Below are 14,469 nucleotides of genomic sequence, written 5' to 3' on the forward strand. Positions count from 1 at the left end.
AAGAAGTTGCAATGATGTCAACTAGCTAATCTTTTCAATAAAAAATTAGAAATGGGAAGAATGCTAAATAGACTTAGATCATTATTCAGATTCTGACTGCAGAGAGACAGATATGGGGGAGATGACAAAGGGGTTTTAGAGAATGGAATTTGGAGACATAGAGCATGAAGTAACTATATAGTATTTATCTGGTTTCACTTGTCTCCTACCAGTAATATTTTCATATTTTATTAGGTGACAAAGGCCAAATTAGGAGTAGAAAGTGCTTGGTTCTTCTCCCAGTTTAGCTACTGACTTCTTATACCATTCATTATACCTGTTTCTCTCACTATCCCAACTCTGTTCCTTATTTTTCCTCTCTAGAAGTTGGGGTAGATGATGATTAACCACTTCACAGGGTTGTAAGTGAACTCTGTTTGGTCCCTGGCAGAGAGATACAAACAAGTACATTATATCATCAAGGATAATTGTCTTCTCCAGCTGGTGCCACTATGGATCTGGAAATAGATAAATTTGGTCTTTGGAATCCTGCTGGGAAAATATTATAGCACCATTTCTACTATAGTGTCATCTTCCTGGTACCTTTGAAGAATCTGCACCAGATTCCAGCTGCATTGAATGATCTTGCTGTAATACTTTACATTTGTAAAAGCTGTTTATTTAAATGTTTCATTTTCAGTAACTTGCCAAGTCCAGCAGCAGATATTTTAAGCTTCCATGTCACGTCACGACAACCTTGCCTAATCCAAGATGAAGAAACAAATATGTAGAAGGTGATTTTTTGAGAAATAAAATTTTCTAATGATTTCTGTGACTATTGTGATTGCAGTGACTGCTTTTCAGAAATTGGCTGTTTTGAACAGTTCTTATTTTCCCACAGGCATCTGCAGTGATTTCCTTAAGCAGCTGACATCAGCAAAGTAAACAGGTAGGAATGGGCTAAATCTGTCACTTTGCTAGTGCAGCCCTTTGAGGTTCATCTGCCAGCTAGAATTTCCCAAGCCTTGATTTTTCCTTTCCTTTATTTTGTGTCACTGGTACAGAATTTCTGCTGATTATAAGCTTAACATCATAACATAAACATTTGTTAACATAAACATACCTTGAATGAATGTGAAATCCCTATTGTTTTCAAAAGCTAGATTTACAGGATTTCTTATGTTGAAAGAAACCTAGGCTGAAATGTTTATAATAATTAGTAATGATTAAGAATATTTAGTTGCCTGTACTGGGAGGAGTGATACATCAGAGGATTTTCAGTTTTGCTTATTTATTACGTCTGATTTTTTTCTCCAGCCAACACATTAAATCTAGTCAGTGAAATTTCTGCCTTACTGGGTTACTGGACTGAAGCTGATTAATAAGGTACCCATTTTTCTTCATATCTGTATAGCAAAGTGAAGAGGACTGAAACAGATTAATAATATAGAAGAATATGCCAGCTAACATGTCCAATGAAGGGCCTATAAAAAAAAAAGCGAAATATTGCAAACTTGTAGATTTCCTCTAGAAACTTAAATTGTGCTTTAGCTTGACTTCATTTGTCAGATGAATTTTCTACTTTGATTCCTGTAGAAACTGTTCTGTTCACGCTCCAGGCAGAATAAATTCCAGATGATTCATCTCCTATCTCTACCTGTTTCAAGCCTTAAAATATTTAAAAACAAAACAAAACAAAACAGGTGTGAAAAGCTCACAAACTCTTTAGTAATATCTTTTTCTGCTCTTGTCTGATAAAAGAAGTGGGACTATATATAGGTGAGGAAGTGGTGGGAAAATGCTAGTGGAAGCTTTAGAATTGTCTTTGAATTAAACCAAGTTCTTTATTCCTTATGTGAGTGGTGGTGTGGAAATTTGTAGCATCCAACAGCTGAGATACTTCTAATAACTGTGACTGCCAGAAGACCCAAAAGCAGATGAGGCTGCATGTCAAATGTTTTCTCTCCCACATCAAAGACCTAAGTTATCTTATTCAATTATTTGATTAGGTTGATTTAACCATGGATAATAAGGCTGTCCCTAGGTAAGGCATTCTCATTCTGATATGGCTTTAACTGTTCAAAAGAGAGAAGCATATATTAATTCTTGTTTTGTTGTGGGTCTTGCCATATTACCCAGGAATGAGGCACATTTCATTTTAACTTCTCTGTTGGGGAAACTATGTATAACATAACAAAAGGACAAAAAGGAGTTTGAGGAAAAGGTTGTATTTATGAAGGCTCAAAATTTTGGACTGATATACAGATAGTGATTTTTATTTTTTTAATCTTTTTTTTTTTATTATAATTTTAAATTGATATAATTGCCTTACTTGTTTTATGGCATATAAGGCCAAATTTCTTGACTGTGATTCAATGCTATGGAAGCACCATTGGAATCCTCTCATGTAATCATGAGTTTGTTCAGATATGGGTTTAAAAAGGTTACAATGGAGCAGCAAAGCCAGAAGCTGTAGTAATGGTTTGAAGAGTGAGTAACAGGGAACACAGCATGGTAGGGTACTTGTTTAGTAGGAGTGGATTGCTTCATTTTAAAGCCAAAGTCTTGTTTCAGGAAGAAAACCCTTCATAGCAGCAGTTCTGTTTATGTACCACTGACTTCTACTGTGCTTCCCCAGACTCTGTGCTCACACTTTTTGTTGCTCCCTACTACTTACTGCAACATGCAAGAGTGTGGAATGGTGACAGATAAAAATGGTCCCATAAAGTTTCAAATTAATAGCCTGAATATATGTGAAATTAATTTTTTCTCATTTGTGTTGGTCTAGAAACGCAATAATTATTTCATGTTTATACCAAGAAAAGAATGATGTAACATTTTGATCATCTCTTTTGCAATTTAACATCACTAAATATTTTCCATTTGGTTATCCAGCCCTTGTCCATATAGCCAAGACTGGGCTATTTATAAAAGCTTGGCCTTTCAGCATTTATAACATCACTACATTTTATACAGACCCGCAGGTGTTCCCAGAAATCATCCCAAACAAGAAACAGACTTTCTAGACTGATAATGAATTTGGATATGAGAAAGTGGGTTTAAAAGTGGTGCTTTTCCAACCATTACCTATTGGCAATAACCTAAAGTGGTGCATCTCAACCAAAACAAGTGCTGGCTCATTTCTGGGGTCTTCCCTCCAGCATTTCTGGAAGACGTGCCAAGTATAAAGTAGTCCAGGTTCCTAAAGACCTTTGGAAAAATGTGTCAAGAGTAAAAACATCACTTTTCAAAACTGCAGAAACCCTTAGGAGGGGTCTTGGCTCAATACAAGAAATTACTTGCTCTGTAATATTTCTTATCTTCTGTGCTTTTAAAAGGCCTATAATGGTGATAACTCTAGCATTAGAACATGGGTTTAATGATGGCTCAACTTTCTTCAAGCCATCATCCCTCCAGTTGGTTATTAATCCCCAAGTGGTGCCAAAGGCTTTTGAGTGTAATATGTTTAATTCAGGGAGGTTACATAGATTGCTTCCAGTGAAGGTTTGCAGATGTAAATTCAGGAACAGATTAACCTTTTTGTCTAGAAATCTCCAGCCTTTTGCTATATTTGTCCATGGAGAAAAAGGACTCAAACTGTAGAAACTTTGAACACATCTTACTCATTTACTTGAAGAAAAGAGAGAAGGGAGTGGAAGGAAGGGGAGGGGAAGGGGTCTCTTTGGCACCCTGGTTCCCATTATTTTCTCACTCTGACGTGGGGTAGCTATGGTTTTTGTACCCCCTGTAAGAGCTTTACTCTCTCTGTAAATGCAGGTTTCATAATAGTTTGTTAATTTGTCCTCTTCCCTGTAGCTCTACTGGCTTTGCAGACTGAGCTGTATGAAAAGAGTTGGTGCAGGTGCCATTCTGTCCGTGGCAGGTGTCATTTTGAGTCAGGGATGAAGTTGATAAAAAAAAAAATAAGGGATGGGCATTGGATTCTCATCTCTAGATTGCTTTATAAAGAATAGCATAATCCTCTAGTATCAAGGTTAAGAGCTAATCTTTACCACAGCTGTACCATACAGGAACATGATCCAAAGCTCTTTATCAGTGCAGAGCAACACCAGACAAAATTCAGGACGCAATTCCTTAGCACTTCACTGTTTCTTTAGCAAGCACTGTCAGATTTCTTGTTAAACCCTCTCTCTTTTGATTTATTTATTGCCTGCTTTCCTCTTAAAGTTACAAAAGATATTTAGTATGTGTAATTAATAAAACATTTAATCCTCTTTATTTTTAAAGTGTTAAGCTGTAAATAGAGAACATAAAATATGTGACTTTCTGTTGTTTCAGAGCTGAAAGTCTTCCGTCTAAACTTTGTTTTTTCCTGTTACCATATCACTGAGGAAAATGAAAATTAAAAAGCCTGCATTTTTCACCCCCCTCCTTGTGGGTCCCACACAAAAATGTCAAGACTATGTACATCAAAACTGTTTCATGTTTAATTGACTATCAGACAATACCTGTCTGGACCCTTCAGAAGAATAAATGCGATAGTACTGCATTTTCTTTCATGCTTCATCCTGTAGTTGAATCAGATTTCATCTCAAGTGTTTGGATGCTGTGCTAATGATGAAATATGAATTGAGAGGTGGAGAGAGATCTTGTATACCTGGAATATAATTTCACAGTTACATTTGTAGCCACAGAACTGCAGATGGTGTGAAAACAGTGTTGATTAAAATAATCAGTCTAGCACTTAATAGCACTTTAGGTTTTCAAATACAACACATTAATAGATTAATCTTTGCCACACCCCATGGGGTATTTTCCTTTGCATTTCCTATATACATAAACTGAGAAACTGCACACAGAGGAGATAGACTTGAATTTAATTTGTTGTTATACAGCTTTTGATATCGCTGAGTACTGCTCTATGACAGAACTAACTGATTTCTGGTGATTTTAATTTCTTTCTGAATTTAGATAGCCCTGTGAACCCTTGTTCATATCATCAGCAGGCTGGATAAAGTAATCAGGTAAATAAGTTTTCACTATTATGAAATTTTTCTAGCCCATTTCCTCTCTCCTCCTTAGATTGCTCCCCAGTCAGCAGAGCAGAGAAATGAGTGTAACATGGGCCAGTCCAATAAGGCCTAACCAGTTTTAGCTGGTGCATTGGCCCAAGTTACCCATCTCTTCTTTCTCATGTTACCTTTTGCTAGGATGGTTTGGAGGGAGCAAGAAAGCAGCTGTGGTGGCTGAAGCAGATAGGTTATTTACAAGGAGCAAATGAGTGGATGTTGTGTTGCTTAGGTACCAAAATAATTTATTTTACTGTGGCAAGTGCCTTGTGGGGGGGTGGGAATGAAACAGTAAACTAGGCATTCTACAGTTGATGAAGGTGGCTTTTGGACTGCAAAATGTGTTTTTATTGCATCATTTATCTCAAATAAATAATTGAGGTCCAGCAGCTCCTGACAGGAAATGACATGAAGACCAGGCTTGCTTCAGGCTGCAGTACAAGCATCTATCATGTAAATGAACTCTGAACCATGCCAGCAGGATGCATACATTGAAGGGATAATGGGTGGATGATATATTTTGTTATCCTAGGCCTTATTTATCTACTTCAATATTTTTCTTTTTTTAACCAAGCACCTATAGTGATAATTGCTTAATGTCTATACAATAGAAAAACATGATTATCTAAAGGGCTTCAGGACATCTGAAACCATAATCAGGGACTGAAGGATTAGCTGGGGGATGGTCTCAAGTTTGCTTATAATATTTTATAACATTATAAATGTTATGATTAATCTGTTTTATTCCCCATTTCTACTCAGTTGTGTTTTACTTTTCTCTATAGGCAGCCAACACCAAACTAAGCATGTCCAAGACTGTTTTGGATTTGGGTGGCCAGATTTTGGTAGCACATGAGCTACAGGGATGGCTTCTGTGAGAAGCTGTTGAAGCTTCCTCCATGTCCAACAGAGCCAATGACAGCTGATTCCAAGACAGATGTGCTGCTGGACAAGGTTGGGCTGATTAGAAATGGTGATAATGCCTCTGCGTTAAAATTTTTAGGAAGAAAAGAAGAAAAAAATAAGTGATTGCATGGTTGTAATTGTGTCCAGAGAAGGACAGAGTGAGAATATGTGAGAGGAACACCTCTGCAGACACCAAGGTCAGTGCAGAAGGAGGGTGAGGAGGTGCTCCAGGCACCTGAGCTGGGATTCCTCTGCAGTCTGTGGTGAAGGCCATGGTGAAGCAGCTGTGCCCCTGCAGCTCGTGAAGGATGGTGGAGATACAGAGATGCATCTGCAGCTCGTGGGGGAGACTCATGCCAGAGGAGTGGATGCCTGAGAGGAGGCTGTGAACCCATGGGTGGCCTGTGCAGGAACAGGCTTTTAGCAGGGACCTGCAGACCCATAGAGAGGGGAGCCCATGCTGGAGCAGGTTTCCTGATAGCCCAGCCTGTCCTTGGAGGACAGCACTACATGGAACAGTGAACCATATTGCAGCAGTTCATGGAGTTCTCACATGCTGTGAGATGGACTCAGGTTGGAGAAGTTAATGGAGAAATGTTTCCTATGGGAGGAGCCCCATGGTGGAGGAGAGAAGGACTCCTTTCCTTGAGCAGCAGCAGAAACAACATGTGATGAACTGACCATAACCCCTATTCCCTGTCTCCTCGTGCCACTGAGTGGGTAGGTAGAGCTGGGAAGGAAGGAAGGGTGTGGAGAAGGTGTTTTTAAGGTCTTATTTTACTTCTCATTATCCTGCTCTGATTTTGTTAGTAATAAATTCAATTAATATCCCAAATTCTGGGCTAATTTGCCCATGACAGTATTTGGTGAGTGATCTCTCCCTGCCCTTATCTCTACCCATGAACCCTACATTATATTTTTCTCTTCCCTGTCAATTACAGCTCTGAGCTGAAACTATCTTTCAGATTTCTCATCAAATGTCATCAAGACAAGATATTTTCTTTTCCTTATAGGACATGTTCTCTACACAGAGATAACAGCTGAGATAGACTCTTCCACAAGGTCTCCTTAGAGATGAAAGACAGGAACTAGTTAAACAGAACAAGGAGGGAGTAAGAAAATGTGCTGTTCAGTCCATCTCATTTCCTTATACTGCAGAGTAGGTAAGGGTTTGTGGCTTCAAGTGCTGAGAGATCCCAAATGAGTCCTTTATCCACATACACTTTGAGTTTCAACACTGTATGTGTTACAGAAAAATGCAGTGAACTCTGATTTGAAAACCTTTGGGCTTGCCAGTAAGAAAATGCAACTGGTCTGTTTCCCATTTAGAATTGTGCTTCTACAGTTCCTCATTGCTCATTAAGAATCCAGAATTGTTTCAATCCAGAGTCTTATGCAGCAACTGTTGCTCATCTCACTTTATGGAGAACAGATCTGCTTAGGCAAACACAGCTTTGTTTTTTGAAAAGATAGGCTGATAAGAGGAACTGTGTTGACATCTACCTGCACTTCTCAAAAGCATTTCACTTCATACCACATGACGTTCCAATTAAAAAATTAGAACTATGCAAAATTTATGTAGCACATAATAAATAGATTATAATTGTCTTATGGATCTCAAAAAAGGAATTGTAAATGAGGAATCATCATCCACAGAGGGTATTTCCAGCAGGGTTCCACGGGAATCAGTCTAATACAATTCAGAGGTTTTATTAATGGTTTAGAAGTGAGGAAATTGGTGCCTGTAAAATTGGCAGAGGATGCAGCATTAGTAGGAGTAAACAGTGGTAAAGGTATGTCAGTTTGACAGATCAATCTAGTTAATTTGGAAAGTGGGTCTTATTTAACCAGTACAAGTGCAAGGCTGTGTGTTTAGGAATGAGGACAATAGGCTGCACATGCAAAGCTTGCTTCCAGAGAAACAGTGACCCTGAAAGGACTTTAAAGTCAGGATGGATAATTGACTGACCAAAAGCTCTCAGTGTGATGCTGTTGCTGAAAATGAATGTGACCTCAGATGAATAAGCAGAAAATTGCTGAATAGGAACAGGAAAGCAGAGAGTATGACCCTACACAGTGGTGGGGTATTTTGGAGTCTGGATGAAACCATTAAATGTATCCCTGGTTTGGGAGTTGAGCCTAAATCATGGGGGTGAAAACACTGCACAACACAGCTCTCTGAACATGGCATGCTGAAGTGAAGAACCTGAAAAATTTCTCTGTCACTAGAGAACACTTTGATTTGAAGCCTTCCTTGATGCAGAATAAGCTGAGCTCCAAGGAACCCATCAGGTCTTTCCCTTTCCCTACTCCCTCCTTTCTTCTGCCACCTGCATCTTCTATATTAAGTAATTGTTGTTTTTAATTTCTCTTAAATATTTCAATAACCTCTATTTGATGTTTAGATTTAGGATGATGCTGTTGAAGCCCACCCCCATGTGGAGAGCCTGACAGTGAGACAGTTGTGTTATTATGTGTTGCAGAGACATGGAGAATTTATTTCTCTCCTGTTGAAACAAAGATTTGAACAACCATAGCAACAGTAAAACCTGCTGTGAATCTTACAGCATGAAGTGTTGCTGATATCTACTTCTGGGTATCAAGGTCCTTGTCCCAGCTCTACCAGGTTGATTCTGGAGAAATCAATGTGAAAACAAGTAAAGAGTTTCTGATAGCTTTAACATAATTTTCTTCTGTTCTCCTTTTCTCTGGTTGTTTATGCACTGGCTGTGGATTGTATATATATTATGACTTATTTAAAATAAATCAGTGTGAAATGTTTAATTTTTAATATTGTGTATTCAGAGCAAACTGCACAAATGCTTGAAGAAGTATGTGTATTTTGTGGAGAGTGAAAAAGGACATCCAGCTAATGTAAAACAGCTTGCCTGGATTAATTAGATCCACTTCAGGGAGTTCAGTGGGAATATTACTGACCTGGTGAGAAAAAAACATCATGTGCGTGCTAAGGTTATGGTTAGGTACGCTTTTAGCCTACAAGAAGCACAAAAAGTTTTGATTTAATGTCAGTCTTTTTGACTGTGAGGTAAGTTGAGGTCTCTTCATTTGCTTTGAGCTGTGAGCCTGTACCTGAGCAGCCAGTGGGATTCGGGTGCCATGTGGTAGCTTAAGTCTGAACTGACTCTCTATATTTAGATTATTATTATTATTCTGATTATTATTTAACTCTCCAGCCACCTTGTTTCAGTCTCATCCTCATAGGTGAGAGTAAGGTCCACACTGAGTTACAGACTTGTGAGTTCAAATGATGCCTATTGCTTGTCTTGTGGCTTCAGCTGAGATCCTCTGGTGTAAACTGTGCATGACTGAATTCAAGAATTGTTGGTTGTATTCTAGCAGGTTTTTTTGGTTTTTTTTACTTTTAAAATGTTTAATTCTATATTCTGTATAGACAGAAGTCTTGTGACAGGTGCTGCCTGCCTGCCTTCCAAACCAGCAATACCGTGTCATCACATTCCTTTGGCAGTACTCTGTTTGCTGAGCTTGTGTTGAACATATATATGTGCATATATATCTGTTTCTGGCCCCACTTGCCTTTGCTTGATTCAGTACATAGTCAGTGCAAGCTCAGGTCTGCCAGCAAAGCCCTGGCAGAGATGCCAGAGCAAACTGAGCTGAAAATACATAGCTATGATTATTAATGTATTAGAAACCATCCCACTGGCAGGGAAAGCTTTCACAGCAACATCTCACTAAGTTGTTGAAAAGTCATCTTGTTTGCCTACCCCCCATATAAACAAAACATATTAACTCCCTTGTGAAGGATAAGTACTCCCTGTAATAGGCTGTTAGTCAAGTGCTTCTGCACACAGCAATGGGGTGTTAGGTTAAAGCATCCAAATGGCCAGTGCCAATGGCTTTGGATGTAAAAGCTTGTGTGCCATGAAATATTGGTGCAATATTGGTGTACATTACAACATGGGAGAACATGCCTGACAGGACAATAGGCAATGGGCACAAACTGAAACACAGGAGGTTCCATCTGAATATCAGGAGATACTTTTCTAAGGTAAGGTGCTGAAGCATTATCAGAGAATGCAGTCCTGGGCAACCAGCTCTAAATGGCCCTGCCTGAGCAGCAGCAGCATTGAACAAAATGACCTCTAGAGATCCCTTCCTTTCCAACACAGGATCACTATTCCATGATCCTATGTTGATAAAGCCTTTGTGACCTGTACTTGATGGCATTGTTAAAAGAAAATCAGTCTGGCTTGTGGTTTCTGGTCTGTAGAGAAGACATTTCTGTAGGAGGCAGAGACAAAACTCAGTATTCCTTGCTATATTTCAACTTACAAGCCTCTTGGCCTCTCTACAGCTGCCCCAGCTATGAGTATTTCCTTTTCTGTGATGCTCTAAACCTCATCAGAGGGCTGTATAAAGTGTCTGGAGATCTGCAGATTACAGGCATTATGGGAGTCCCTGTTCTGCATTGTGCTGTACCAAGAGTTTTCATGCTAGTGAGACTGGTATGTGGGCATTAATTTAGAGCCAGAAAGCATTTCTTTTAGCTTGTGGCATCCTCATCCATGTCAAACAAACAAACAAACAAACAAACAAATAAAAAGTGACAGTATGATAGAGCAGAAAAGGCCGTTTTCCACAAATCTTTTGAAAATAAGCACTGTTCCTGCGCTGAGACATGCAGTTAAAATGCATATCTGTGCTTGCCTATGTACTTACGCTCCTAGACTTCATCATGTCGTACTGACACGGGGAAGAGTGGGTGGGAGCCCGGCACATCCTGCTCCTTGTGCCGGCTGGGCGCTGGGTGAGGATTCCAGCTGCCACCAGAGAGCACTGTCACTGCACGTTTGTAACGCAGGTGCTGCTGCTGCTGCTGCTGCTGCTGCTGCTGCCACCGGCTTTCCCTTCGGGCTGGCAGCGGCAGGAGGCTCCTAAAGGAGACCCGGAGTAGGAAGACTCTGTGCCGTCTTCACCTCTGTTCTGCCCCGAGAATGCACGCTGACAGGGGTTTTCAGGAGAGGAGCAGCTCTGCCTTGGTGAAGGGCAGCCAGCTTCTGGTGCAGCCTGTGCGCCGATTTTGAACCCAGGGTGTATGGCCCCGAACCAGGGAGTTCTGATATCTCTCTTGTCTACAAGGTGTTTTTTACTCAAACCAAATTCATTTACACTTGAATAAAATCTTACTTATCTGTCATTAACTCAAAATCTTATTGCTTCTGTTTCAGACCTGAAGAAGGACTTGTGTGTTCCTACAGAATTTTCGTGTTTATTTTGCCTTTATTTTGCACACAAATATAGCCTCACTTGCATTCTGCAGCAAAGCTACTGATGCTTCGAGTCCTTGAATAGCTCAGGAGCACAGCACTACTGGGGTTTTGGCTGATCATTCATATGGTTTGTATGCACCTTATCTGCCTGAAACCAATGCACCATGCAAGCCTAATAATTACTTTGAAATTGGATGTGTCCTTTTTTAAGAACAGCAAAGAACTCTGTAGATGGTTCAGCTACCTGCCCCTGAAGTAAACATACCTGCAGGTGTGAAGACAGCATTTAGTTCTCTTTCTGGGGAGGCTGCCAGACCAAATTATAGTCAGAGTTATCCCAGTTACTGTAAGATATTCACTGCTAAATGAAAGCAGTTAGAGGTCCCAAGAACACTGCATCAGAGCATCATTCTTTTGTCCATTTTCTGAGTCTTTCTAGTTAGAGACAGTGTCAAAGGGCTTCCTCCAGCTCCTCAGAAGTGGCTAGCAAGGGGTTGCAGTGCAAGGATTCCTCAGTTCTCCTCCCTGGGGTAAAAATGTTAATGGGAATGTGATGGAGGAATGTGATCTGGCTTACTATATTCTCCTTTTTCTGCAGTAACTTGGGCGCTATTTCTGAGCAGTGGTGTCTCAGCTTCTCAAAGCAGTAACCTACTGCCTTGTGGAGATGAGCTGCAGTCAAGGCTGTAGTTTCAGATCTCGTGCACACTTGGAGAGCATCTCTTTTGGCTTGGATAGGATAGCATCACAATAGGAGATGCAGTTCCTGTAGATGGAGATGCCCAAGATACAGTCCTCAGGGAATAGCAAGAGGTGGTATGCAAATGCTGCTGCTCATTCTGTAATGTATAGGTTAAAATAGGCAGCCTGTGATGAGGTGATAACCCTGGGTCAGATGGAAGGGAATTTTTCTTTAAATAAGTCCTGTGAGTTGAAGACAGCATCCTCTTGTTTCCTACAGCCCTCCCTTTCATATAACTCCAGGGCCAAATCCCACTTAATTTATAGGCTCTGACAAGATCTCAGAGCAAGAATGATAGCATGGTTGCAGAGCACAGGCTATCATTTAGTATATAAAGTGCCAATTTTCTGACAAAGTGTATAATCTAATATAGTGTTGTATAGTGTCTGTGTTTGATAGGAAGCCTCTGTAAGTCACCTCAGATTAAGAAGGGAAGAGTTTGAACTGTTATATGGGTAATGACAAGGAGGAAAGCAAACAATTCAGGCACAAATCTCCATTCTCTCCCTGAAAAGAGATTTAACAAGACAGGAAAATACAATCTGCCTGAAATCTGACATACATTTTTTATGCTGTCTGATATCAATGGATAGTTCCTGTTTTCTTCCCCTTCCCCAGGGCTGAGAGAGCTTTACAAGCAGCATGTGTTCACTCCACAAAGTGTTTTGAGAGAATTTCTTTCTGTTTTGCAGTGTCCCTTGATGGCAGGATTGAAAATAGCTTTATTCAAATCAGTAAAGGTCTTAAGGTTTTACTTTGAAGGTGCCATGAGGTGGACTTCTCCTACTGGATAAGCCAGGGATCTGTCTCTTCAGGACTTGCAAGGTTCTGAAGACAAAAAGGCATATTAGAAAAAGACATGAAAAATTATTATATATTGATTGTGGGCTGAGTCCCAAACCTGAAAAACCGACTTAAAACCCCACTGCAGGATTTAAGGACTTAAAAAAAATTTGGCATCAGGGTGTGGAGCAGACATTGAGATTTTCTCTGATTAATTTCCTCATATGAGGGCCTGAATCAGTGGCATGGAGTAGTTGGTGGCCTGTCACTAGTAGTGTCCCCCAAGGCTCAGTACTGAGCCCTGTACTGTTTAACTTGTTCATTAATTACTTGAATGAGGCAAGCAAGTTTGCTGGAAGCACACAGCTGGGAGGAGTGGCTGATACCCTGGAGTGCTGTGCAGCCCTTTGGAAGGACCTCAACAGATTGAAGCAATGAGCAGGGAAGAACTGTCTGAAATTCAGCAAAAGCAATGCAGGGTCCTGCATCTGAGGAAAAATAACCCCAGGCACCAGTGCAGACTGGGGGCTGACCTGGGTAACAGCTCTGGGGAGAAGGACCAGGGGGTTCTGGTGGACAACAAGCTGTCTGTGAGCCAGCAGTGTGCCCTGCCTTGTGGCCTGTTGCATGGGTGGCTGAGCACTGGAACAGACTGCCCGTGGAGGTTGGGGAGTCTCTGTCACTGGAGCTACTCAAGCCCTCTGGATAAAATCCTGTGCCATGTGCTCTAGGATGATGCTGCTTGAGCTGGAGGTTGGACCAGATGACCCACTGTGGTCCCTTCCAACCTGACCCATCCTGTGGTTCTGTGATATATGTTGCAAGTTTAAATTAGGAGCCTCAGCTTTCTCTATAGTCATTAGAGCACAGAGCACCTTCTGAAGAAGGTAGAAAGTCCAGGAAAGACCAAGATTGGATTAAGTGGAGCCGACGTAGACTAGAAACTGGAACAGGCACTAACTAACGCAAGTGTTCATAGTAAATTTGAAGGTTAAGTGGGCAAAAAGCTCCTTTCCATTGAGATATTTTTGTGTAATGTCATGAAGTTCAGCCTGGAGGATGTCTAGAAATGTGATCCTTCTGCAGTTATTTGCCAGCTTTGGTAGAGCATGATGTAATATGTGTAACATGATGTGTAATGTGCCATTATACATAGCAAACAATATGTATAACTTCAAAGGAAAATTACATCTATTTCCCCAAGGAGGCAAGCTAATAATGTTTTGGTATAAGTACATTTTCCTGGGGTCTCAGACTAAAATACCTTATTCCCTCTAATAATAAATAAGCCAAGCTGGGGAAGCTGAGTGTAAGGTAGGCCATGGACAATCTGAGTACATTGTTTTGCAGTTGGAGAACGAAAGACACAGGTAAACTTAAGACAAGAGTTTCAAATAAGGGCACTAAAATTTTATGGTTCAGTTTTGGGTGCTCATCTTCACAGAATTCAGTGCCAGACTTTCAGGATTATTGATCATGTCCACTACAGCAGAAGTTAAATATATTCTCTCCAGAAATACAGTGGCCATTTTATCAGCTGAAATGGGTTGCATCTGAAACTGAAATTGACCTGTGTAAACCAAGCCCACAGGCTTTTGTTTTAAAGTAAGAAGCCATGATAGAGTAATCAAAATCACCGAAAAACCCCTCTTTTACCTAATGGCAGAGCTGTTTTCTCTAGCAGTACTAAAGATAAATGTTTGAACAAACTACTCCACAGTAAACCAGACTAAGATCTGGATTTTCATCCCTTGTGACTTTATGGAGGTATCTTTAA

At 40.3% G+C, this 14,469-nt stretch overlaps 1 long non-coding RNA gene across 1 annotated transcript; it reads left to right on the forward strand.

Moving 5' to 3' along the window:
- Positions 1–699: 699 nt before the first annotated feature.
- LOC107205440 lies at positions 700–4,965 on the forward strand. Its single transcript, XR_004497827.1, has 4 exons — positions 700–773; positions 881–928; positions 1,297–1,365; positions 4,912–4,965. It is a non-coding gene; the product is annotated as an uncharacterized LOC107205440 (long non-coding RNA).
- The last annotated feature ends 9,504 nt before the right edge of the window (positions 4,966–14,469 follow it).

Source organism: Parus major, chromosome 5, assembly GCF_001522545.3.
Source record: "Parus major isolate Abel chromosome 5, Parus_major1.1, whole genome shotgun sequence".
Classification (NCBI taxonomy): domain Eukaryota; kingdom Metazoa; phylum Chordata; class Aves; order Passeriformes; family Paridae; genus Parus; species Parus major.